Raw genomic sequence first — 27,944 nt, forward strand, 5'->3', positions numbered from 1 at the left:
AGAAACTCTCATGATCTTTCATTAACCTGTTCTTTACTCATGTCACTGTTTTATTCTTAATTATTTTCTGTTATCATTTTATGGTTGTCTTTGTCTCATATGTTTGTTAAAGTTTGTCCATTTAATATATTGTGAATTAATCTCTGAACTTTATGCTTTCATATCTGAGATTTTAAAGGTCGGAATCTTTTCAGAAATGGAGCGAAAAACATTTATCACTCTTATTATCTCAGGTGAGTGTGTTTTTTTTTTTTTGGATTTACTAACATCAGTCTCATCGCTGTGAATTGTATGCATTTGTCTTTATATTTTCCTCAGCTGTCTTCAGTTCATCTGCATGTGTTCCACGTCAGTATCACTTTGTGAATAAGAAACTGAGCTGGACTGAAGCTCAGAGATACTGCAGAGAGAATTACACAGATCTGGCCACCATCGACAACATGAACGACATAGAAGAGCTGCTGAAGAGTGTGAATGATGATTAGATTCAGTATGTCTGGATTGGACTGCAGAAGACAGGCAGTTATAAGTGGAAATGGTCTCTGGGTGACCCTGCGTTCTACACAGGAAATAATTCACAGTATCGTAACTGGACACAGGGACAACCAAATGGTGATGGTAACTGTAGTGATATGTATCCTGGACAATGGAATGATTTTCCTTGTGCTAACATCTTACCTTTCATATGTTACATTGGTGAGTGCAACAGCCTTATTTTATTATTAAATTCATCAAATAGGTGCTGTAAATGATTTTTTAATGACATACAGAACACACCCTTATAACCTACCAGATATCACTGAAATAGGCAGAGGTGGGTAGAGTTGCCAAAAACTGTACTCAAGTAAAAGTACAATTACTTGGAAAAAAATAATTAATCAAGTAGAAGTAAAAGTATTGATATAAATAATTACTTGAGTAAGAGTAAAAAGTATCCAATTGAAAGAAAACTCAAGTAGCAAGTAACTAGTTATTTTCATTTGTAACATAATGGACGTTTACTTCCCAATATTCCATTACATAATATACATTTAACTTGTATTACATAATAATAATAATATTACAATTATTATTATTATTAATGAAAATTGTCACCATACACCCTCATGTTGTTTCAAATCATATGACTTTCTTCAGTGCAACACAATTAAGGGAATGTCAGACATAATTTAAAAGTGAATGGTGACTAAGACTGTCAGTCTCTAACATTCTGTCTAACATCTTTTGGGTTCCACAAAATACAGAAAGTCACATGGGTTTGGAATAACATGAGAGTGGGGTAAATGGCTGAACTATCACTATAAGGATGTTTGCCAGATCTGGACGAATCTGTAAATTAGAAGAGAAGTTTGGAAACCAGTTTCTAGTAAAAACCGTGAACAATATTCCACTGGCCTAATCATATATAACGCTGACTAAAACAAAGCAAGATTATGCTTTGTCCTGGATACTTAGTTCAGTGTAGTTACAGTATTTTCAGTGTAGAAAGAATTCAGATCATTAGTTCAGTTCAGTAAGGGTAAACTGCACCTTATCTCTGTATTTGGAAACATATTAGGCTTAAGTTCAGAGCTTTTTCTCTGTTGTCCATGAGAAAAAACACGCCACATCTGTCAAACGCACAGTTGCTGTGCAGTGTGCACACACAGAGATGAGATTCAGTAGTCACTTATGCACATGATTGGCAGAGCAAAAGTCATTTACATTTAACTCGAATGATTACACGGATTTATACTGTAGGCGGTGTTATATTTCAGCAATGATATAAAAATGTATACTTAGAAACTGAGGTCATAAGAGCCCATAGTTACAGAATCACCCTGAAAATTACCATCACCAAAACACTGGAAAACTCATGTTATCGCAATCGCCAAAACTCACCGCAATGAGTTTTCTTAAGCTTCAGCTGCAATTCTCTTGAAATATCTGCTCGTCTTGGTGTAAAATGAAGACATTGCATGACGAAAGAAAGTGTTTGTTTTGAGCGATTGCTGCTGCTGCAGTCATGAACTGGACTTGAGTGACAGAGCGCAACTGTAATTTCCGCTGTCGTAAAAAAAACAAATCTCTCGATAAATTGCGCATTTATTAAAACTTATTTAATTAAACCAGTAATGGAACAAATGGAACGTCACCCATTGTAACGAATAAAAGTTAAAAAAAAAAATCAGAAATTTACTATAGAGTAAAAAGTATCCACTAATAAATCTATGTACTCAAATAAATGTAACGGAGTAAATGTAGCACATTACTACCCACCTCTGGAAAAAGGTGCCATGAAGAATCATATCCATCTCTGTAACAGCCCTAGTCTCGGTAAACTGTGGCAAAAAAGATACTCACTGGCCCCGGTCAGATTGTTTGTTTAGAAGCCAATCAGAAGACTTTCTACTTGTCAAACATAAATCCTGGTACAGTGTCCTGCTCCCACAAAATGCTCAGGGGATTCCTCCCCATCTATCCCAATCTGCTCCATCTCTGATTGCAATGGTCTCCAAGTACACATGTGTCTTTGGATTGCAGGGTTTTAGAAAGAGGGGGCATGGCTAATTCAACAGCTAAGTCTGGTGGAAGTTCCAAAATGGCTAAAATCCCTTACAGTACCTTTAATCATTGTAAATCAATGTCAGTGAGAACTGTATTTATTCTCTTATAAAGACAGCAGATAAGGATACATCCCTGTACATCAAACTATGACGTGGAGAGATGCTCAGAATTACTGCAGAGAGAATCACACAGATCTGGTCAGTGTGAGGAACCAGACTGAGAATCAACAGATTGAGAAGATCAGGTATGATGCACACATAACAGATGGAGTCTGGATCGGTCTGTTCATAGACTCATGGGAGTGGACAGATCAGAGTAACTCCTCATACAGAAACTGGAGGCCAAACAAATCTGATAATGATGGGGGGAATGAAAACTGTGCGGTGCTTTGGATCATGAAAGATAAAAGGCAATGGGATGATTGGACCTGTGATGGTAAAACTCAGTTTGTCTGTCATGAAGGTGAGTAGATCCTTTCACAATCTTTTGACTTGCAATAAGTCTTCAAGTATAAAACATAAAAAAATCCTTCATTTTTAAATAAAATCCATTAGTGTTTTTCTGTTTTTGATTTCTCTCATAGTTGATTAGTTTTATGATTTGTTGACAGCCACAGGGAACTGAATGGGCTCGTTAACAGCCTCAGGGACTGGACATGCTCAGTGACTACAGGGAACTGGACAGACTCGTCGATGGCCACAGGGAACAGGACTGTTTTATGTCCAGACAAACTGGTTTTGGTTAAACAGAATCTGAGCTGGACAGAAGGTCTGAGATACTGCAGAGAGAATCATGTGGATATGGTGTCAGTTAACTCTGAACAGATTCAGTGTTGTGTGACGAATGCAGCTAGAAAAGCCTCCACTGCTGGTTGGGTTTACTTTACTCCTGCACTCTGGGCAACTGGTTTTGGGTGAATGGCGAGATCTTGTGTTATCAGAACTGGGCTGCAGGTCACGGGACAGGAGTGGAAGACTGCAATGATGCTGTAAGAGTTGGAGCAGTTCAGTCTGGAGGAGATCAGCGCTGGGTCAGCCTTCCTCAAACTCACAAACTCAACTTCATCTGCACCAGCTATGGTGAGTGAGTGACTGAGTGACTGTCAGTACATTTACATGCACAGTTTTATAATACAGTAGGTTTTTGTGTAATCGAGCTACTGTGTTTATCTCTCTGTCCAAGTATACATGACACAATGTTTTATTGAATATTTGAAGGAGGGATGTCAGCTGAGGAAGTTTTAAATACATGTTGTGCGTCACCTCTGTCTTTCTGGAATGTGCGTACACACAATGCCAAAGCCAATTATGCAGCTATTAATGCATATACATGCTGGATAAAGCCAAGCTGTAATCGCATTATCTAGATCTGTTAGTCTGACTTTACATTCGTAATTTTTCAGTCAGACTAAATTATTTACATGACATATTGTAAAGATTAATTACTTTTTAGTCAGACTGAAATGTAACTTTTGAAGCACATGCAAATGTAGTGTGTTTGGGGGAAGGAGGTTGGGATTGTCATCAAATTGTTTGTGTCTAAACATTTAATTTTAATAATTTGTTTGACATTTTATTGTTTTTCCTGTCTTTCTTTTTTTGCATGAAGACTAAATCAAGATGTTTTCCATCATCTCTACCTCCATCTGTGGAGACACTTTTTCATATTTTATTATTTATCTTTTTTTAACAACTGTATTTGTTAATTAATTGATCTTGTTTTTGCGTGTGTGCATAACTTTTTTGTGGGTTTGGGGAGGACTTATAATTGTCTTTGTAATGATGCAGTAATATTCAGCGTCGGGTAAGAATGTGGTTAAAAATGCCTCCATGCTGGAGTGTGGTTGGGTTTACACCACTACTGTGCCATGAACATGTGGATCTGGTTGAGGGGGGAGGTTGTGTGTTATCAGAACTGGGCTTCAGGTAACAGGACAGGAGTGAAAGGCTGTAGTGATGGACAGAGAGTCGAAGCAGTTCAGTCTGGAGGAGATCAGTCTTGCCGACCATGTGGAGAGTCTCATGGTAGATCCTACCCAATGGGGGAGGAGTTACAACAAACATGGAGACTGTGGCAGAGGGGGCTCTTCCGAAGGAAGATGCAGTTTGCTAACAGGGAAACGAATTAGTGGAAGATATACATTGCAGGGGGTTACCTTACAGGGAACCGCCACATGCAGAGCACCTACCCCAGAACAGGGCTCTTAGTTAACACGTGTACTGGGCCAGCAGTGAGTCTCTCCGAAAACTCGACTGCCACAGGGCTCGGAGGAAGTCAACCAGGGAACATAGTTTGTGAACACTACTGGGAATTAATGGCGCACGTCTTCAGCTCAGAGGAGGTGAAAGGTGCTATGTGCAAGCGATACACCCGGCCGGCTATCCCGGGCTTATCTACTTGTATTGCGTGCCACTACCTGGGATGAAACAGGTTCCACCCGGAGGTTGTAGATCCTTGCATAGGTGTTGGGTGTTGCCCAGCCCACTGCTCTGCAAATGTCTGTTAGAGAGGCACCCCTGGCCAGGGCCCAGGAGGCCGCTATACCCCTGGTAGAATGGGCTTGTAGCCCTACTGGGGGCAGCTCGTACTGGGCGTGATATGCCATAGCTATGGCGTCAATGAGCCAGTGGGCGATCCTCTGCTTGGAGACAGCGCTTCCTTTCTGCTGTGCACCAAAGCAGACAAAGAGCTGCTCAGAGATCCTAAAGCTCTGCGTGCGATCCAAATAGATGCGTAAAGCACGCACCGGACACAGCACAGGGCTGGGTCTGCCTCCTCCTGGGGCAGCGCTCGCAGGTTCACCACCTGGTCCCTAAAAGGGGTCATGGGAACCTTGGGCACATAGCCCGGTCAGGGTCTCAGGATCACGTGAGAGTAGCCTGGACCAAACTCCAGGCACGTTTCGCTGACAGAGAACGCTTGCAGGTCTCCTACCCTCTTGATGGAAGTGAGCGCAGTCAGGAGGGCAATCTTCAAAGACAGTGCCTTAAACTTAAGAACTACAGAGAGGTCCCATGAGGGAACGAGCGATTCAGCCTCCTGGCGCCTCTCAGGAACCTGATGATCAGGTCGTGCTTCCCTAAGGACTTACCATCCACTGTGCTGTGGTGTGCTGCTATAGCAGCAATGTACACCTTCAAGGTGGAAGGAGACAGCTGCCCTTCCCACCTCTCCTGCAGGAAGGAAAGCACCAATCCGACTGCGCATCTCTGGGGGTCTTCCCGTCGGGAAGAACCCCACTTAGCAAACAGACACCACTTAAAGGCATACAGGTGCATCATAGAGGGGGCCCTAGCCTGAGTGATCGTGTCTAACACCACGGGTGGTAGACCGCTTAGGTCTTCCATGTCCCATCCAGGGGCCAGACATGGAGATTCCAGAGGTCGGGTTGTGGGTGTCAGATGGTGCCCCGTCCCTGAGAAAGAAGGTCCTTCTTCCTTGTTGCAAGAAGCGTGAGGTCCGAGAACCACGTCTGGGTGTGCCAGTAGGGTGCTTCCAGGATGACCTGCTCATCGTCCTCCCTGACCTTGCACAGAGTCTGTGCAAGTAGGCTCACTGGGGGGAAACGCATATTTGCATAGGCCAGGAGGCCAGCTGTGTGCCAGCATGTCTATGCTGAGGGGTGCCTCGGTCAGGGTGTACCAGAGAGGGCAGTGGGAGGATTCTTGGGAGGCGAACAGGTCTACCTGTGCCTGTCTGAATTGACTCCAAATCAGCTGAACCACCTGAGGGTGGAGTCTCCACTCTCCCCTGTGGGTAACCTGCCATGACAGCGTGTCTGCTGTAGTGTTGAGGTTGCCCGGGATGTGAGTGGCTCACAGCAACTTGAAGTGCTGCTGTCTCCATACAATGAGAGCGCAGACCGCCTTGGCGGTTGACATATGTTACCGTTGCCGTGTTGTCTGTCTGAACTAACATGTGCTTGCCCTGGATCAACGGCCGGAACCTCCGCAGGGTGAGCAGAATTGCCAACAGCACGAGGCAGTTGATGTGCCAATGCAGTCGTGGGCCCGTCCATAAGCCGGCAGCTGCGTGCCCATTGCAAACAGCGCCCCAGCCCATTTTGGAGGCATTTGTCATGACCATGACACACCTGGAGACCTGCTCTAGGGGAACACCTGCCCGTAGAAACGAGAGGTCGGTCCAAGGGCTGAAAAGACGGTGACAGACCGGCATGATGACCACATGATGTGTCCCGCGGTGCCATGCCCATCTCGGGAGTCGAGTCTGAAGCCAGTGCTGAAGCGGTCTCATATGCATCAACCCGAGCGGGGTGGCAACCACTGAGGATGCCATATGCCTCAGGAGCCTCTGAAAAAGTTTCAGTGGAACCACTGTTTTCTGTTTGAACGCCTTCAAACAGGCCAGCACCGACTGTGCACACTCGTTCATGAGGCGCGCTGTCAAAAAGACTGAGTCCAACTCCAAACCGAGAAAAGAGATGCTCTGAACTGGGAGGAGCTTGCTCTTTTCCCAGTTGACCCGAAGCCCTAATCGGCTGAGGTGTGAGAGCACCAAGTCCCTGTGTGCACACAACATGTCCCGAGAGTGAGCGAGGATTAGCCAATCGTCGAGATAGTTAAGAATGCAAATGCCCACTTCCCTTAACAGGGCAAGGGCTGCCTCTGCGACCTTCATGAAGACGTGAGGGGACAAGGACAGGCCGAAAGGGAGGACCTTGTACTGATATGCCTGACCCTCGAATGCAAACCGCAGGAAGGGTCTGTGTCGAGGTAGAATCGAGACGTGGAATTTCGCGTCCTTCAGGTCTACCGCCGCAAACCAATCTTGATGCCAAACGCTCGCCAGAATGCATTTTTGCATCAGCATCTTGAACGGGAGTCTGTGTAAAGCCCGGTTCAGTACTCGCAGGTTTAAGATTGGCCGCAACCCACCGCCTTTTTTCGGTACGATGTAGTAGGAGCTGTAAAACCCCTTCTTCATCTCGGCCGGAGGGACAGGTTCTATCGCACCCTTCCGTAGGAGGGTGGCGATCTCCGCATGCAAGGTAGCAGCGTTGTCATTCTTCACCAAGGTGAAGTGGATACCGCTGGACCTGGGCGGATGCCTGGCGAACTGAATCGCGTAGTCGAGTCGGACGGTCCAGATGGTCTGGACCAGCCATTGCAACGGATTAGAAAGCGCAAGCCACGCATCCAAGCTCCGTGCGAGGGGGACCAAAGGGACAATCTCATCGGATGTACCGGCGGGTGGGGCCTTGTGGCAGGGTGGAGCTCAAGGTGCCGTGCTCATGTCGTGGCCGTGCTGAGTTCAAGGACATCGAAGTACTTACCTGGCTCCTTGTGACCACCCCCTGAACAGCCTGGGACGGGGGAGGAAGAGGCCTGTCCTCGTGACCCGTGGAGACTGTCACATCGGGGGCGGATTTGTACCACAGCTGGGCACTCAGGGGCGGAAGACCTCCGCTGGAGCGCCAAACCTGCAAAATAGTCAGCCTCACCCATCTCGACCAGGTTGAGCCAAAGGTGGTGCTCCTGGACCACTAATGTGGACATCGTCTGCCCTAGAGACCACGCCGTAACCTTCGTCGCTCGGAGAGTGAGGTCGGTTGCCGAGCGCAGTTCCTACATCAATCCCGGGGTGGAACTACCCTCGTGCAGTTCCTATAGCGCCTTGGCGGACTTGCAGGAGAGCCATGGCGTGCAGGGTGGAGGCGGCTTGTCCAGCGGCACCGAAGGCCTTGGCCGTCAGAGACGACATAAGCCTACAGGCCTTGGACGGGGGCTTTGGGCACCCGCGCCAGGTGGCTGCGCTCTGCGGGCATAGGTGCACCGCGAATGCCTTTATCCACCGAGGGATTGCCAAATAGCCCTTGGCCGCCCCACCATCGAGGGTAGTGAGGGCGGGGAAGCTGAAAATATCAGGACCGGGCAGTAAAAAGTGCCTCCCACGACCTTGTCAGCTCTTCATGCACTGCCGGGAAGAAAGGAACGGGGGCGGGGCGTGGCTTTGAGCGGCGCCTGGGAAAGCATGTCATCATCTCCACGTCAGACTGTGACCGGGTGACCGCACCCAAAGGGAGGAGCCCAGCTGAGGCTTCCGCGTCCGACTGGACGAGCCCGCTCTCCGATGCTGTGCTCGAGAGCTCATCACTTTCGCGGGCTCCGAATAAGAGGACGAACTCGCCGTGAGACGAGCCGGCGGACACATCCGGAAGCCCGATCGGGGCAGACGAGCGTGCTGGGGAATGGGAGGTCCGCGGGGGGATACCCGGCGGAGGCGGTCCCATTGGGGTCCCCAAATCACCTCCAGTGCTAGCTGCGCTGGCCTCATACCGGTGGGTAAAAGGACCGAGGCGGGGTGCCTCTGGGGTGGCTTGCTTTCTTACGAAGGCAAGCCACGACCGCATCGTTGCCATGGACATGTCCTCTCAATGAGTACATGACCCATCCATGAACGCTGTCTCCGCGCGAGCAGTGCCCAGAAACGAAAGACAGTGATCGTGACCGTCAGAAGGCGAGAGATAACGAGCGCAACCAGGAATAACACACAAAGGAAAGGCATCTTTAAAAAGACGCATCTTTAAAAAGACGTTCCGTGTGTGCCGCTCTTTTAGAGAAATATACTCTTTTAGAGAAATATACTCTTATTTCTGCCGAAGCACCCAGGGGCATTCTCTGCAGTGCACCAGTGCAGAGGAGGGAGAAGCCGCTGAAATGTGCCGTCAGATCCAGCAGAGGTGAATGAACAGTCATGGGAATTCAGCTCAGTGAGCATGACCGTTCAGCTCCGAAGAGAAAATCTGAATGAGTGGTTGCATACCAGCTCCTTTTATACCCGTATGTCCGGGGGAGTGGCATGCAAATACCACTCGCCAATTTTCATTGGCCTTTTATCAAAGACCAGAGGTGTCTCGGGCTCCCAAGAGTGACCCCTAGTGTCACTACATTGACACAACATCGAGTGAGTGACAGATAGGGAACTCACACACTAGATTAAACATAACAATAAATTCATATTTGATTTTTATTTTATTTTATTATTATTATTATTATTATTATTAGTAGTAGTAGTAGTAGTAGTAGTAGTAGTAGTAGCATTAAAATTCATTATTCAAACCCTTGGTTTTAGATATATGCATTAATAAAATAATATATTACTTTAAATAATATTTTAAACATTACATAAAATATTGACGTTTCCTCCAATGGACAATCATTTTTGTATAGGTTTTTTTTTTATGGTTGTTTGTCATTTGATGCCACCCAAATTGCAAAATATTATTGGATTGGATTCTGATAAAACTGTTGTTTTTTGACCAATAAAATCTTCTGTTGAAATTAACCATGAAATTAACCAAATATGGTATATGTTATGAACCGAGATAACAATACACTAACACAGGTAAACACAAGTGCATTCAACCTACCTATCGTTTGTATAGGGATCCTTACACTATCGCTAGTCCCATTAATAACTGTGTCTGCATTTAACGTGGTTGTCTGTGTTCTTTGTGTTTGCACACTCCTCCATGATGACTGTTTGCCAGGGGTGCTCTCCACCAATGGCTTCTTTCACACACTCTCCATTTACCTGTATTCAGGAGGACATGCTCAACCTTGCACCCCAGTTAAATGGAAGTGTGGCGTCTAAACTGAAATGCACCCTATCCATAACAGCATAATTCAAATGTATATCACATCAATCCAAAAAAAGTTATCAAGTACTATGATTTACTTTTTTGGGTTAATTCCAAAAGCACTCTAGTGGAATAAAACATAAAATCACACCAGACAGTGTTATGGAACATAGAGTATAATGTAATATATGAAATAAGAGTGTATTAATTCCATTTAAATTCAATTTAATTTAATTATAATAATTTTTAATTTAAAACAATTACTTTAACAAAGATTTTGTGAGGACATCCATTAAGGAGAAGAACCTCTCCTCTCATGATGCAGCTCCTCCCCTCATTTCTTCATCCCATCTTCTAATCTCTGCATCCCTCCATCTCATCTCCTCATGCCTCATCTCCTCTCTCCTCTCCATTCTCTCCCTAAACTCTTCCACTCTGCTCCTGGTTTCTTCCCCTCTCTCTCTGTCTCTCTCTCTGTCTCTGTCTCTCTCTCTATCTCTCTCTTTTCTCTCCTTCCTCTGCTGGGCCTCTCCTAATGCAGCATCCATCACCCCATACCACTTCCAGGATGCTACTGTGGATTCCCCTCCCTCTGTGCTGACCCCTGACTGTGGACACTTAAGATCCTGTAACAGGTGTGGGAAAACAAAAAGAAACAAAAGGAAGTGAACAGAGGCTAATTTTTGGAGGATTTAAATGCAGAAATGTGAAGCATATAATTTTATAAAAAACATTCATTCTTTTGTTAAAATTTGTGTTTTATTTGAGCTGTAAAGTTATTTAAATCATTGTTTTAGGTTTTACAGCATTATGATTTCATGGCATACAACGAAGTTGTAAAATTGAATGTAACTTTACACACCAATGATAACGCTAAAATCATGTTAAAAGGCATATGATTTAGGTCTTGTGGCAGTGTAGTAGTATCTATGACAATACAGAAAACAAGCAACAGCATATTCACTTACTTTATATTTCTGTTTGAGGTTGTCCCGTTTCTTTTTTACCCATGCTGGTGTAACCTTCCCATGCAGAAAATTTTCATGGATGAATAGCAATAAATCAAATTTACTGACAATAACAACAATATCAGGGAATTTCATGAAAACTAAAGATAAACAAGGCCATATAGCCTGAGCATAAAACATTTGACTATTATTAAGTGGATTACTAAGTTAAGTTGAAAAAATAACTATAAAAACAGCTGGAAAAGATTTTCAATTATAATAAATTATAATTCCCCCTCAACTTCCCTATTCATTCATATAAATTTTTTTTGGGATTGCCAACTGTTCTGTTAGGTGGGACATCCCATATTGTGTGCCTATTGTCCGGTACTTTCGGGGGGAGCCACTCGAGGGATGTTTGAGGGACACACCTTTGCCAAAACTCTTTTGAATGCATTTTGTTCAGTACTGGAGCTGAAGCTGCTAAACTCCACCCCGACAGCTAAAGCATTCCAGACTATTTCTAGTATGTAATTAGAACACATCTGCTACAAAACTACAGTCACTACAGTACATATAAAAGGAACATGCTGTGGAACATAAGCTGATTTTAAAGCCTCTATGCGAACTATTGACAAAACCCAGGGTGGAAAGGAAAAACAAGTCAAAGAATAGAGAAAGCCCATCCTCACAACCACTTCCATCACAACCAGTCAAATCAATCTAATCCCTTTATTGTCACTCAACCATATACACAAGTGCAACAGTGGGTGAAAGTCTTGGGTGCGGTTTCAAGCAACCTAGCAGTATGACAATTACAATAAACATCTGATTTACACATAACACAGTTTGCACATCTTGTTAACAACACAATATACTATATATACCTAATAATATAAAATATACAGTATACACAAAATAAGAAGACTGTATACAAAAATCTGATCGTGTAATCAGTGGAAATTAATATGAAGTGTTGCGCTGACATTCAGCTGTCGGTTGATAGTCAGTTACCAGTGTGTTATTCAGAGAAGTATAAAATGTGAGTCCAGTCTGAGGCTAATAAAGTGCGGTGCTGATATATGTATCGTGAGCGATCAAGAGTTCAAAAGTCTGATTGCTTGGGGGAAGAAGCTGTCATGAAGTCGGCTGGTGCGGGTCCTGATGCTGCAATACCACCTGCCTGATGGTAGCAGTGAGAGCAGCCCATGGCTCGGGTGGCTGGAGTCTCTGATGATCCTCCGAGTTTTTTCACACACCGCCTGGTATACAGTAGATATCCTGGAGGGAGGGAAGCTCACCTCCGTTGATGTGTCTGGCAGTTCGCACCACACTTTGCAGGGCTTTGCTGTTGAGGGCGGTGCTGTTGCCGTAACAGGCGGTGACGTAGCCAGTCAGGATGCTCTCTACAGTGCTGGTGTAGAACCGTGTGAGGATGTGGTGGTTCATTCCAAACTTCCTCAGCCGTCTCAGGAAGAAGAGGTGCTGGTGAGCCTTCTTCACAATGGCTTCAGTGTGGACGGACCATGTGAGTTCCTCAGTGATGTGGACACCGAGGAACTTGAAGCTGCTGACTCTCTCCACCGGTGCTCCATTGATAGTGATGGGGCTGTGTTCTTTGTCTTTTCTCCTGAATTCCACCACAAGCGAGAGGTTGTGCTCCTGATACCAGTGTGTCAGAGTGTGCACCTCCTCTCTGTAGGCTGTTTCATCATTGTCAGTGATCAGACCTACCACCATCGTATCATCAGTAAACTTAATGATGGCATTGGAGCTGTGTGTTGCCACACAGTCATGTGTGTACAGGGAATACAGGAGTGGGCTGAGAACACAGCTCTATGGGACTCCAGTGTTGAGGGTCAGTGATGAGAAGATGATGCTGCCCATTCTAACCACATGGTGTCTGCTTGAAAGGAAGTCCAGGATCCAGCTGCACAGTGAGCTGTTTAAGCCCAGAGCCCGGAGTTTCACATCAAGCTTGGAGGGCACTATGGCGTTGAATGCTGAGCTGTAGTCTACAAACAGCATTCTCACATATGTGTTCCTTTTTTCCAGGTGGGAGAAGCAGTGTGTAGTGTAGATGCAATAGCATCATCAGTGGAGCGGTTGTTGCGGTATGCAAACTGCAGTGAGTCCAGTAAGGCAGGCAGCACAGAGCAGATGTAATCTCTGATTAGTCTCTAAAAGCATTTGCTGATGATGGGGCCAGAGCAAAAGGATGGCAGACATTTAAGCAAGTGATTTTGGATTGCTTTGGTACAGGCACAATGGTGGATGTTTTAAAGCATGTGGGGACCACAGACAAGGAGAGGGAAAGGTTGAAAATGTCCGATAAAAACGCCAGACAGTTGGTTCATGCATGCTCTGATGATGCGGCCTGGAATGCTGTCTGATTTGTAAGTGGATGGAGTCAAGTGGACAGAAAGATTTAAGAAATCATTAGAGAGGCAAGTAACAGAGCTGTCAAACCCACATGTTGTGGCATATCCAGACTTTGAGAAGCCATTTGTATTACATGTAGATGCCTCAGAACAAGAATTATGGGCAGTATTGTACCAACAGATGGATGGCAAGCTCTGAGTAGTAGGCTATGGGTCACAATCATTGACTCCTGCAGAGAAGAACTATAATTTGCACTGTGGAAAGCTGGAGTTCCTGGCACTTAAATGGGCTATCACAGAGCATTTCCGTGACTACCTGTTCCATGCTCCACACTTCATGGTCTACTGTGATAACAACCTGCTGACGTATGCCATGAAATCTGCAAAACTCAATGCTTCAGGTCAACGTTGGGTAGAGGAATTGGCTGACTATCACTTTACTCTCAAATAGAGACCTGGAACAGCAAACAGAGATGTAACAGAACAGAGACTTCTTGTAACGAAGGCCAATGCCCATTAAAGGTGTCGGCAGAGAATGTTCCCAGGTGTGCTGAATGTAACCAGAAGTTCTAAAGTAAATTGTAGGAGCTTTGAAAGCCCAACAAAAAGGAAAGCTTGTCTATGTCTCTGTGATCACCTGCAACATGGATGCCTTACCTGAGGAACTGAATGATACATCAGAGAGGGGTCAACAGCTTACAGAGCAAGACATCTGGAAGGCTAAAAAAAGTGACATGGTCATCACTTGTGTGCTTGAGCTGAAAAATAAGTACATTCGACTTAAACACAAAGAAAACTAAAGGAGCCTATAGCCATCAGACTGCTCTTGCGAGAACGGCCTTGCCTAGGTGACAGTGAAATCCTGCAGCGAAAGACAATGTCCCTAACCCAGATAGTTGTCCTTTTAATGCTTCAAAGAGATGATCTACTAATACTTACATAAATACATGGGTCATTTGGGAGCTTATTGCATTGTTGCAGCAGCCCACAAACATTTCTTCTGGCCTAGAATGAGAGAAGAGATGGAGCATTATGTCATGAAAGTGTGTCGATCTTTAAGACAAAAGAAGCCCAACAGAACAAGAAGAACCCCAATCCAAAACATTGAAACAATGGCCCCATTCAAAATAATTTCAATCGACTGCCTGCACCTGGAGAAAAGCAAAGGGGGGAGTAGAATACATCCTAGAGATTATAGGCGATTTCACTTAGTTCACGCAGGCATATGCAACCAGAAATAAATCTGGGATGACAGCTAGAAAATATATAGGAAAATATTTGATGATTTCATAATGTACTTTGGAATCCCATCAAAGACTCACCACGACTAAGGAAAGGAGTTTGAGAATAACCTCTTCCAAAAGTTGCAGAGCTTATGTGGGAAAAGAGATTCACGAACAACCCCTTAATATCCACAATGCAACCCTGCAGAACATTTTAATAGGACACTGTTAGGGATGTTGAAGACATTGGAGGAGTCAGAAAAGTCAAATTTGGTGGACCATCTCAACAAAGTTGTCCATGCCTATAAATCAACGGTGCATGAATCAACTGTTGTTTTCTCCATTCTTCCAATGTAGAAAAACAGGAATGTACAACTGCTCAAGTAATCCTGCAAAAAAAAAAAAAAAAAAAAAAAAAACGTTTACATACATTGACATATTAAATGCTTCCACAGAAAACTCCTCAAGAAATGCTTCCTCTCATCTCTTCTTAAGGCTGGACCACACAACAAAACTTACAAATTTTAAATTCATACTAAATACAGTAGTAAACACTTACCATCTTTGCAAATAGCTATGATAAAAACTAGCCATCAAACACCAAACGACAAGGATCACACACTACTCAAGTCGATCGGATTCGATGACAAACTCATGCATAAACACAAGCCCTTAGTTCTAGGAGCCACATGGCAGATGTAAATTAACATGATCTGAAGCGCTGCTGTTGCTGTTGCTGTTACTCTGTCACTAGAGTCACTAAAGACACGGGCCAAGCGCATTTGGATGTTTGGTTGATGTAACTTTTTATTTATTTGATTTACTTATTTATTTATTTATTGTGAGTTTGTGTGGTTTTCTAGTTGTAAAATTATTTTGTCATCATCAAAATTGTATGCTGTGTTTTTATTGCTGGTTCCCAGCATGGGATGCTGATGTCCCAAACATCATCTAAACCAGCAAGACTTCCTTCCATCTAGCTTTACTAAAAAAATCATGCTGGTTGATCAGCCTAACAAACTATGTTTTGCTGTTGAAAAAAGCAATGGTATACTGGTCCACCAGCTAGACCAGCACTAAACAACATAAACCAGCATAGACCACCATGGAAATTCATGAGTGTAAGAAGGAAACTGCAGCGGAATCTTATGAAAGAGTCTTCACAGGATTTATTTGCCATTTAATGGCAGTGAATAAGGTTCCTGGTCTGTCAAGCTTGAAAAGGAAAAATGATACAACTCATGCACCATATTCCAAATCTTTATAATCAAATCTTTATGAAATTTAAGTCATTGTTCACTCCCAAATCAAACCAAAACATTAATAAATCGCTTAAATCAAATGTGGTGGCTACGTTGATAACATCAAACCTTATTAGTTCCCATTACGTCTTGGGACCAAACGTCATGATGTCATGTCACAAGAACCAATGAGGTTTGATGTTTTCAAATTAGTCACCATGTTTGATTTAAGTGCTTTATTCATTATTTGATTTAATTTGTGAACCATAACGCCTTTTATTCTGTTCATCACAGAAAGTGACTGTATTGCTCAAGAAAACTTTTGGGTCCTTTTTTAAGCCTAGTGAAAGTGAGGCACTATCATGGGCCCCATGTGTAAAATTTGTAAAACATTAAACAGACACAACAACTGGTTTCTTTCACTAAAAATAAGCACATTGGTAGTTGACAAATAATATAATAATAGGTTTTTATGTTGGAATGTATATGAATATTGGTCACCATTATATTTGTCACTATTTATAATCACCTGTCAGCGTTAAGCAGTACACTAAAATAGTCCTGATGTGTGACAAATTAATTATTAAAGCATAAATAAACTCAAGAAATATGAGGTCATAAAAACGTCATGGTTACTGGTGTAACCTCCGTTCCCTGATGGAGGGAACGAGACGTTGGTGTCGATGTAGTGACACTAGGGGTCACTCTTGGGAGCCCGAGACACCTCTGGTCTTTGATAAAAGGCCAATGAAAATTGGCGAGTGGTATTTGCATGCCACTCCCCCGGACATACGGGTATAAAAGGAGCTGGTATGCAACCACTCATTCAGGTTTTACGCTGAGGAGCCGATATAAGGTCCGGCCATTTCAGCGGGTAGTTCAGCGTTGTGGCAGGAGGGACCAACGTCTCGTTCCCTCCATCAGGGAACGGAGGTTACACCAGTAACCATGACGTTCCCTATCTGTCACTCACTCGACGTTGGTGTCGATGTAGTGACACTAGGGGTCCCTATACAAAACGCCACAAGGCTGAACTGTGTTACGTGAACTGGCGGTGTGTGGTGGGCAGACTTGCTGTGTGCCTCATAGCCAGCGCACCAGGTCGACACGTAACCTCCCCCAACACAGTTATGAGTGTCGAACGGCCCTACTTGGGGACAAGTCGACTACCCAAAGATAGAGACGGGCTTAACCCAGTCGTGGCCTCTTTTCCCCTTCTCTTTTTCCACTCCCTAAAAAAGAAGGGGGATTATCCGACTGGGCCGCCAGGTCTAGTCGGGGGGTGTCCCTCCCAAGGGGAGGACACTGCGGAGACCACACCTCGCCCCAAGAGGGGGGATATTTAAGTGGAAGAATACATCACATGGTCTTTCCAACCATGTGGAGAGCCTTCAAGGTAGATCCTGCCCAATGGGGGAGGAGGTACTACAACATGGAGACTGGGGCAGAGGGGCTCTGCCCAAGGAAGACGCCGTTTGCCAGCAGGGAAACGAGCTAGCGGAAGATATAGATCGCATGGGGTTAGCCTTACAGGGAACCGCCACATGTGGAGCACCTACCCCAGCACCGGGCTCTTAGATAGCACGTGTACTGGGCCGGCAGTGAGCCTCTCCGAAGACTCGACTGCCACAGGGCTCGGAGGAAATCAACCAGGGAACAACTTTTGTGAACACTACTGGGAATTAACAGCGCACGTCTTCAGCTCAAAAGGAGGTGGGAGGCGCTACGTGCAAGCGATACACCCGGCCGGCTATCCCGGGCTTATCCGCTTGTGTTGCGTGCCACTACCTGGGACGAAACCGGTTCCACCCGGAGGTTGTAGAACCTTGCAAAGGTGTTGGGTGTTGCCCAGCCCGCTGCTCTACAAATGTCTGTTAGAGAGGCACCTCTGGCCAGAGCCCAAGAAGCCGCCACACCCCTGGTAGAATGGGCCCGTAGCCCTACCGGGGGCGGCATGTCTTGGGCGAGATATGCCATAGATATGGCATCAACAAGCCAGTGGGCGATCCTCTGCTTGGAGACAGCGCTTCCTTTCCGCTGTGCACCGAAGCAGACAAAGAGCTGCTCAGAGAGTCTAAAGCTCTGCGTGCGATCCAAATAGATGCGCAAAGCACGCACCGGACACAGCAACGCCAGGGCTGGGTCTGCCTCCTCCTGGGGCAGCGCTTGCAGGTTCACCACCTGGTCCCTAAAAGGAGTGGTGGGAACCTTGGGCACATAGCCCGGTCGGGGTCTCAGGATCACGTGAGAATAACCCGGACCGAACTCTAGGCACGTTTCGCTGATAGAGAACGCTTGCAGGTCACCTACCCTCTTGATGGAAGTGAGCGCAGTCAGGAGGGCAGTCTTCAGGGAGAGTGCCTTCAGCTCGACTGACTGCAAAGGCTCAAAGGGGGCTCTCTGTAGGCCCTGAAGAACTACGGAGAGGTCCCATGAGGGAACGAAGAGCGGTCTGGAGGGATTCAGCCTCCTAGCGCCTCTTAGGAACCTGATGATCAGATCGTGCTTCCCTAAGGACTTACCCTCCACTGCGTCGTGGTGTGCTGCTATGGCAGCAACGTACACCTTCAAGGTGGAAGGGGACAGCCTCCCTTCCAACCTCTCCTGCAGGAAGGAAAGCACTGATCCGACTGCGCATCTCTGGGGGTCTTCGTGTCGAGAAGAACACCACTTAGCGAACAGAGACCACTTCAAGGCATACAGGCGCCTCGTAGAGGGGGCCCTAGCCTGAGTGATCGTGTCTACCACCGCGGGTGGTAGGCCACCTAGGTCTTCCGCGTCCCGTCCAGGGGCCAGACATGGAGATTCCAGAGGTCTGGGCGCGGGTGCCAGAGGGTGCCCCGTCCCTGAGAAAGAAGGTCCTTCCTCAGGGGAATTTGCCAGGGGGAGCTGTCGCGAGGAGCGTGAGGTCCGAGAACCATGTCTGGGTGGGCCAGTAGGGCGCTACCAGGATGACCTGCTCTTCGTCCTCCCTGACCTTGCACAGTGTCTGTGCAAGTAGGCTCACTGGGGGAAATGCGTATTTGCGAATGCCAGGGGGCCAGCTGTGTGCCAGTGCGTCTATGCCGAGAGGAGCCTCGGTGAGGGCGTACCAGAGCGGGCAGTGGGAGGATTCTTGGGAGGCGAACAGGTCCACCTGAGCCCGACCGAATCGACTCCAAATCAGCTGGACCACCTGGGGGTGGAGTCTCCACTCTCCCCTGCGGGGAACCTGCCGTGACAGCGCGTCCGCTGTAACGTTGAGGTTGCCCGGGATATGAGTGGCTCGCAGCGACTTGAGGTGCTGCTGACTCCGGAGGAGGAGACGGCGGGCGAGTTGTGACATACAGCGGGAGCGCAGACCGCCTTGGCGGTTGACATATGCTACCGCTGCCGTGCTGTCTGTCCGAACTAGCACGTGCTTGCCCTGGATCAACGGCCGGAACCTCCGCAGGGCGAGCAGAATTGCCAGTAACTCGAGGCAGTTGATGTGCCAACGCAGCCGCAGACCCGTCCAGAGGCCGGTGGCTGCGTGCCCGTTGCAAACAGCGCCCCAGCCCGTCTTGGAGGCGTCTGTCGTGACCACGATGCGCCTGGAGACCAGTTCTAGAGGAACACCTGCTCGTAGAAACGAGAGGTCGGTCCAAGGGCTGAAAAGACGGTGACAGACCGGTGTAATGGCCACGCGGTGTGTCCCGTGGCGCCATGCCCGTCTCGGGACTCGAGTCTGGAGCCAGTGCTGAAGCGGCCTCATATGCATCAACCCGAGCGGGGTGGCCACCGCCGAGGATGCCATATGCCCCAGGAGCCTCTGAAAAAGTTTCAGTGGAACCGCTGTTTTCTGTTTGAACGCCTTCAAACAGGCCAGCACCGACTGGGCGCGCTCGTTCGTAAGGCGCGCCGTCAGAGAGACTGAGTCCAACTCCAAGCCGAGAAAAGAGATGCTCTGAACCGGGAGGAGCTTGCTCTTTTCCCAGTTGACCCGAAGCCCTAATCGGCTGAGGTGCGAGAGCACCAGGTCCCTGTGTGCGCATAACACGTCTCGAGAGTGAGCTAAGATTAGCCAGTCGTCGAGATAATTGAGAATGCGAATGCCCACCTCCCTTAACGGGGCAAGGGCAGCCTCTGCGATCTTCGTAAAGACGCGAGGAGACAGGGACAGGCCGAAAGGGAGGACTTTGTACTGATACGCCCGACCCTCGAACGCGAACCGCAGGAAGGGTCTGTGTCGAGGAAGGATCGAGACGTGAAAGTACGCGTCCTTCAGGTCTACCGCCGCGAACCAATCCTGATGCCGGACGCTCGCTAAAATGCGTCTTTGCGTCAGCATCTTGAACGGGAGTCTGTGTAAAGCCCGGTTCAGTACTCGCAGGTCCAAGATTGGCCACAACCCACCGCCTTTCTTCGGTACGATGAAGTAGGGGCTGTAAAACCCTTTCTTCACCTCGGCTGGAGGGACAGGTTCTATCGCGCCCTTTCGTAGGAGGGTAGCGATTTCCGCGCGCAGAGTAACAGCGTTTTCGCCCTTGACGAAGGTGAAGTGAGTACCGCTGAACCTGGGCGGGCGCCTGGCGAACTGAATCGCGTAGCCGAGTCGGACGGTCCGGATCAACCACCGCGACGGATTGGGAAGTGCAAGCCATGCATCCAAATTCCGTGCGAGGGGAACCAAGGGGACAACGTCGTCGGACGTACCGGCAGGTGGGGCCTCGCGGCGGGGCGGAGCGCGAGGTGCCACAGCACGTCGTGGCCGTGCTGAGTCTAGGGACATCGAAGCACTTACCTGGCTCCTTGTGACCACCCCCGGAACAGCCTGGGACGGGGGAGGAAGAGGCCTGTCCTCGCGACCCGTGGAGGCTGTCACATCGGGGGTGGATTTGTGCCACAGCTGGGCGCTCAGGGGCGAAAAGGGCACCGCTGGAGCGCCAATCCTGCAAGATAAAGCCCGTGGACGGTAGTCGTAGTGACGACCGTACACAACGGGTATGTGACCCAGGGAGGAAGGAAGCCGCTCTTTTGTTGAACTGTTGGGTACCGCAGCCACTTGGGCGTACGGCGAAATCAAACGAAAAGGCAACAAAAGATTTTCCACCCGGCCCTCCACCGGGGGATGGAGTGGTCTTTCTACCAGCTCCAGGTGAGTGGGTTCCCTCGTCCCTGGGTTGTCCGTCTCAGGGGCGCCTCGAAGACCTCCGTGGGTTCTTCGGTGTCGGCTGAGAGACGGGTGGCGTCGGCTTCCTGCGGTGGGCTCCACGCCGGGGCCGGGCCGGAGGGGCGGGCTGCGGCGGAGCCGGTGCAGTCACCGCAGGGGGACGCCCTTGGCGACGAGCAGACGGGGTGCGGGGTCTTGAGCCGCGCCGGGGCAGGATGTGCCGGATTGCCTCCGTCTGCTGCTTTACCGTCGAGAACTGCTGGGCAAAGTCCTCAACGATGTCGCCAAATAGGCCCGCCTGGGAAATGGGGGCAGCAATGAACCGTGTCTTGTCGGCCTCGCCCATCTCGACCAGGTTGAGCCACAGGTGGCGCTCCTGGACCACTAGTGTGGCCATCGTCCGCCCAAGAGACCGCGCTGTGACCTTCGTCGCCCGGAGGGCGAGGTCGGTCGCTGAGCGCAGTTCCTGCATCAAATCTGGGGCGGAACTACCCTCGTGCAGTTCCTTCAGTGCCTTGGCTTGGTGGACCTGCAGGAGAGCCATGGCGTGCAGGGCAGAGGCGGCTTGTCCAGCAGCGCTGTAGGCCTTGGCCGTCAGGGACGACGTGAGCCTACAGGGCTTGGAGGGGAGCTTAGGGCGTCCACGCCAGGTGGCGGCGCTCTGCGGGCATAAGTGCACTGCGAGCGCCTTATCCACCGGGGGAATCGCCGTATAGCCCCTGGCCGCCCCGCCATCGAGGGTAGTGAGAGCGGGGGAACTGCGGAGCCGGGTTCTGGCAGTAAAAGGTGCCTCCCACGACTTCGTCAGCTCCTCATGCACCTCCGGGAAGAATGGCACTGGAGCGGGGCGCGGCCGGTCTGAGCGGCGCCGCGAGCCCAGAAACCAATCATCAAGCCGCGAGGGTTCAGGGGAGAGCGGAGGGTTCCACTCTAGCCCGACGCTCGCGGCCGCCCGGGAAAGCATGTCCGTCATTTCGGCGTCGGCCTGTAACTGGGCGACCGTCCCCGAAGGGGGAAGCCCAGCTGAGGCTTCTGCGTCCGACTGGACAAGCCCGCTCTCCGACGCTGCGCTCGAAAGCTCATCATCTTCGCGGGCCTCGAACGAGAAGCCAGACTCGCCGTGCGACGAGCCGGCGAACTCATCCGGAAGCCCGATTGGGGCAGACGAGCGTGCTGGGGAATGGGAGGTCCGCGGGGGGGAACCCGGCGGAGGCGATCCCATTGAGGTCCCCAAATCGCCCCCAGCGCCAGCCGCGCTGACCTCAAACCCGTAGGTAGGAGGACCAAGGCGGGAAGCCGCTGGGGTGGCTTGCTTTCTTACAAAAGCAAGCCGCGACCGCAACGTTGCCATGGTCATGTTCTCGCAGTGAGAACATGAGCCATTCATAAACGCTGCCTCCGTGTGGGTCGCGCCCAGACACGAAAGACAGCGATCATGACCATCCGAAGTTGAGAGAAATCGACCGCAACCAGGAATAACACACGAACGGAAAGGCATCTTTAAAAAGACGCGTCTTTAAAAAGATGTTCCGTGTGTGCGCTCTTTTAGAGAAATATATACTCTTTTTAGAGGGGAAAAATGCTCTTTCAGAAAATATACTCTCTAGTTTTTCTGCCGAAGCGCCCAGGGGCGTTCTCTGCAGTGCACCAGTGCAGAGGAGGGAGAAGCCGCTGAAATGCGCCGTCAGATCCAGCAGAGGTGAATGAACAGTGCTATTTAGCTCGATGAGCATGACCGTTCGGCTCCGAAGAGAAAATCTGAATGAGTGGTTGCATACCAGCTCCTTTTATACCCGTATGTTCGGGGGAGTGGCATGCAAATACCACTCGCCAATTTTCATTGGCCTTTTATCAAAGACCAGAGGTGTCTCGGGCTCCCAAGAGTGACCCCTAGTGTCACTACATCGACACCAACGTCGAGTGAGTGACAGATAGGGAACTGCATGTATGATATTTTTACAAGAATTAGAGGAGTGATGATTAAAACAGTGTTAGATGGAGATAAATCTGCATTTCTGTTGAACTTGAGCACTTCTGAAGGTGTGGAATCTGTGGGTAATAACATGATGATGGGTACTCGAGATCCCTGCAATGCACTGTGGCATGAATGAATTATTCCCTCTTTGAACTGTTGATCTCTGGCCGGCGCCACAGAGCACTGAGCGCCAGGACATACAGGCACAAGAATTTTTTTTATCCTCAGGCCATTTTCCTCATGAACAATTAAACTGCCTCAGGACCCCCCCCCCCCCATAGTGCAATAATGTAAATACATATCTCATGTACATATGTAAATTCACATATTTAATTCAATAACTGTACATACCCCTACTTTGCACATGTGCATACACCATTTTGTTATATGTCCTATTATTTGTATGTCTATTTATATTCCCTCCTTGTTTTATATTCTGTCTCACTGTAATGTTCTGTGTGCACTTGTTTCTTCTATCACCCAAAAAATTCCTTGTGTACATGAGAACACTTGGCAATAAAGCTCATTCTGATTCTGAGTTATGCAGATTACTCTGTTGCTCTTTTACTGTTTGCTGCTTTTATTTATGCTGTTGCTGTTTTATTTGTTGTCACAGCTCATATTTTAATCACTATGTTGTTTTTGGTTGTGACCGTCATTGTGGTTACCCGTTCTTTGTTCAGTTTCGCTAGAGGTACTGTTTATTTTTGCCTGAAAAACTGTGACGGTTTCTGCAGAATCTTGTGGGAACAGATTCCATGTAGGCCTGAACATGACCGAGACTATTTCGTCTATCAAATGAGAGTCCCTGACTAACTGTAATGTTCATTATTCTGATAGTGTAACGAATTAACAAAACCACTTAAACACAACACATATATTAATTGTTATTTATTTATTTTAAATATAATGTCCTGGCTGCGATTTTTTATAACTCCTGCATGCATGTACGCACACACACACGTTTTTCTATCACTATGGGGACTTTCCATTGATTTATAATGTTTTTTAATAATGTGTTAGTGATATTTTCTATACCCTGAGACCCTCAGACAAACATTTCAGGTGACATCAGGTTTTAGTCCTTACAGAGACATTTTTCTATTTTGTATTTTATTTTATGTATTATTATTATTATTATTTGCTTGTTTATTTGTTTACTGAGTTTCCTGATGCATATCTGTAGACCAAATGTTTTAAATTTAGTTTCCAATAATAACACAACACGCACATTCACAAATTCTTTTTCTTTCCTATTCAAATCAAGCAGCCTGAGAGTCACGACATGTTATAATTTTAACACAACAAAACACATACACACACCTACAGCTGAACACTCTGGACACACACTAAAGGTCAATGTCATCATCAGAAGAAAGAGCCATTGGCTGAGAAAGAAAAAAATACATAATAAGGAAGAAACACAATGAACACAATGTTTTGAGTGATACACACACTTGATGGGAGGAGCTGAAAAACAGATCCAGAATATCAGTATGAACTGATGAAGGAAGGAGACACAGACACACAGGAATTAAGAGAGAAACAGACACAACTAGAGTAAGAGAAACTCTCATGATCTTTCATTAAACCAGTAAGACCTTTTCTATAGTCATTGTCTTATTAATTCTTTTCTGTTATCATTTTATGGTTTTCATGTTCTCATCTAATTGCTAAAAAACTGTTAATTTATCTTGAATTAATCTCTGAACTTCATGCTTTCATCTGAGATTTTAATGGTCTTCATCTCCTCAGAAATGGAGCGAAAAACATTTATCACTCTTATTCTCTCAGGTGAGTGAGTGTGTATAAGTTTTTCTTTATTATGATTAGTATGATCCTTGTGAATTGTGTAAGTTTGTCTCAATATTTTTCCTCTTCTCAGCTGTCTTCAGTTCATCTGCATGTGTTCCACGTCAGTATCACTTTGTGAATCAGAATTTGACCTGGACTGAAGCTCAGAGATACTGCAGAGAGAATTACACAGATCTGGCCACCATCGACAACAAGAACAACATAGAAGAGCTGCTGAAGAGTGTGAATGATGATCAGATTCAGTATGTCTGGATTGGACTGCAGATGACCGTCAGTTATAAATGGAAATGGTCTCTGGGTGACCCTGCGTTCTACACAGGAAATAATTCACAATATCGCATCTGGGTACAGGGACAACCGAATGGTGATGGTAACTGTAGTAACATGAATCCTGGACAATGGAATGATTATCCTTGTAATAAGAGTTTAACTTTCATATGTTACAATGGTGAGTGCAGCAGTCTGTGGTGTGAATTATGTGCTGTACACAGTCTCTTCATCTTTTAAATAATTTGTTTAAAAAAATAAAAACAATGACAGAAAAACATTTTATTGAACAGTGAGAAACAGTGTGATTTATTTACTTCATTATTTGTTCAATATTAAAATAGTTTCTCCTATCCCAGCTTAATATGCAGAGTCAACTATATGTAAGACATTCATAGGTTGATTTATGTCACTTTCAACATTGCTCTGTTTGAGCGTCTCGGCCAATCTGATGCAGCATCATTGACTCAAACAGTGTTGTGAGTTTGGGGTGGGACGATCTGTTTATCTGACCAATGACGAAGAGAGGGTGTATTCAAAAAGCTTTTTGAAAAAAAAATTTGCAAATGCATTTTGTGACATAGTGGTGCAGAAATCACATAATTTGTCTCTTAATGACTGTAAATCAATAGCAAGATTTGTTTATTTATTCTCTTATAAAGACAGCAGTAAAGGATACATCCCTGTACATCAAAATATGACATGGAGAGATGCTCAGAATTACTGCAGAGAGAATCACACAGATCTGGTCGGTGTGAGGAACCAGACTGAGAATCAACAGATTGAGAAGATCAGGAATGATGCACACATAACAGATGGAGTCTGGATCGGTCTGTTCAGAGACTCATGGGAGTGGTCAGATCAGAGTGACTCCTCATTCAGAAACTGGAGGCCAAACATACCTGATAATGTTGGGGGGAATGAAAACTGTGCAGTGGTTTGGGTCAAGTCAGACCGTGGGCAATGGGGTGACTGGAAGTGTGATATAAAAACTCAGTTTGTCTGTCATGAAGGTGAGTAGATCTTCTCACACCCAAAACAATAATCTGATTTTGCAATACTGTAAGGCTTCAGGTGTAAACCTGATGAAATCATTCCTCTTTAACTAAAATCCCTTAATGCATTTCTGTTTTTGATCTCTTGATGTTTTTTTTTGTTTGTTTTTTTGTTTTTTTAGATAAACTGGTTTTGGTTAAACAGAATCTGAGCTGGAATGAAGCTCTGAGATACTGCAGAGAGAATCATGTGGATCTGGTGTCAGTTCACTCTGAACAGATTCAGCGTCGTGTGATGAATGTGGCTAGAAAAGCCTCCACTGCTGAAGTGTGGTTGGGTCTACGTCACTCCTGCACTCTGGGCATCTGGTTTTGGGTGAATGGCGAGATCTTGTGTTATCAGAACTGGGCTGCAGGTAACGGGACAGGAGTGGAAGACTGCAGTGATACTGTGAGAGTTGGAGCAGTTCAGTCTGGAGGAGATCAGCGCTGGGTCAGCCTTCCTCAAACACACAAACTCAACTTCATCTGCACCAGCTATGGTGAGTGAGTGACTGAGTGACTGTCAGTACATTTACATGCACAGTTTTATAATACAGTAGGTTTTTGTGTAATCGAGCTACTGTGTTTATCTCGCTGTCCAAGTATACATGACACAATGTTTTATTGAATATTTAAAGCAAGGATATCAGCTGAGGAAGTTTTAAATACATGTTGTGTCACCTCTGTTTTTTTGGAGTGTGCATACACACAATGCCAAAGCCAATTATGCAGCTATTAATGCATATACATGCTGGATAAAGCCAAGCTGTAATCGCATTATCTAGATCTGTTAGTCTGACTTTACATTCGTAATTTTTCAGTCAGACTAAATTGTAACTTTTGAAGCACATGTAAATGTAGTGTGTTTTGGGGAAGGAGGTTGGGATTGTCATCAAATTGTTTGTGTCTAAACATTTAATTGTAATCTTTTTTTTTTTTTTTTTTTTTTTTTTTACATTGTTCTTGTTTTTCTCTCTTTTTTTTTGTGCATGAAGACTAAATCAAGCTGTTTTCCTTCATCTCTACCTCCATCAGTGGAGCCACTTTTTCATGTTTTATTATTTATCTTTTTTTAACAACTGTATTTTTTCATTAATTGATCTTGTGTTTGTGTGTGTGCATAACTTTTTTGTGGGTTTGAGGAGGACTTATACTTGTCTTTGTAATGTTGCAGTAATATTTGAATAATGAAGTCTTGAAATAATTATGAAGACAAACCCAGCAGATCTGCTTCTTGTCTCATAAAGATTTGATGAAGACAATTTTCTCCTAATGTTCTGCTCAATTTTCTTATATGTAATATCTTTTATTTTTCGTTACAGTTTTCACTATTTTGTGTTTTGAGTACATTTGAAATGTGTGTAAATAAATATCCTAAATAACACAGAGATTGTCAGTTGTTTTTCAATTTATGATTTCATACATTGGCTCCCAAAATTGAAAATTCTCTCATCATTTACTCACCCTCATGATATTCAGGGTGTGTATGACTCTTATTTCAGCAGAAAACCATTTGAAGAGAAATAAAAAAATATCTCAGCTCAGTAGGTCCTTAAAATGCAAGTGGATGGTGATCCGACATTTGAAGCTCTCATGTTCCCATTGTCTGGTGTCTGGCTTTGTTTATTGTATGCATTCTTTGGCAAGTCTCTTGTTTTTGGTCATGTCAAGTTTCGTAATGTCAAGTCTTTTATTTTTGTATCCTTCCTTATTTTGAATAAACTGCGATTGGGTTCAATCCTCAACTTGCTCTTGCGTGTTTCTTGTTTCTTATATTGTA

The 27,944-nt window shown here is 46.1% G+C and overlaps 1 pseudogene; it reads left to right on the forward strand.

The window, feature by feature from the left end:
* Nucleotides 1–112: 112 nt before the first annotated feature.
* On the forward strand, nt 113–27,660 carry LOC127441593 (macrophage mannose receptor 1-like; annotated as a pseudogene).
* The last annotated feature ends 284 nt before the right edge of the window (nt 27,661–27,944 follow it).

The sequence above is a fragment of the Myxocyprinus asiaticus genome, chromosome 1 (assembly GCF_019703515.2).
Source record: "Myxocyprinus asiaticus isolate MX2 ecotype Aquarium Trade chromosome 1, UBuf_Myxa_2, whole genome shotgun sequence".
Taxonomy (NCBI): Eukaryota; Metazoa; Chordata; class Actinopteri; order Cypriniformes; family Catostomidae; genus Myxocyprinus; species Myxocyprinus asiaticus.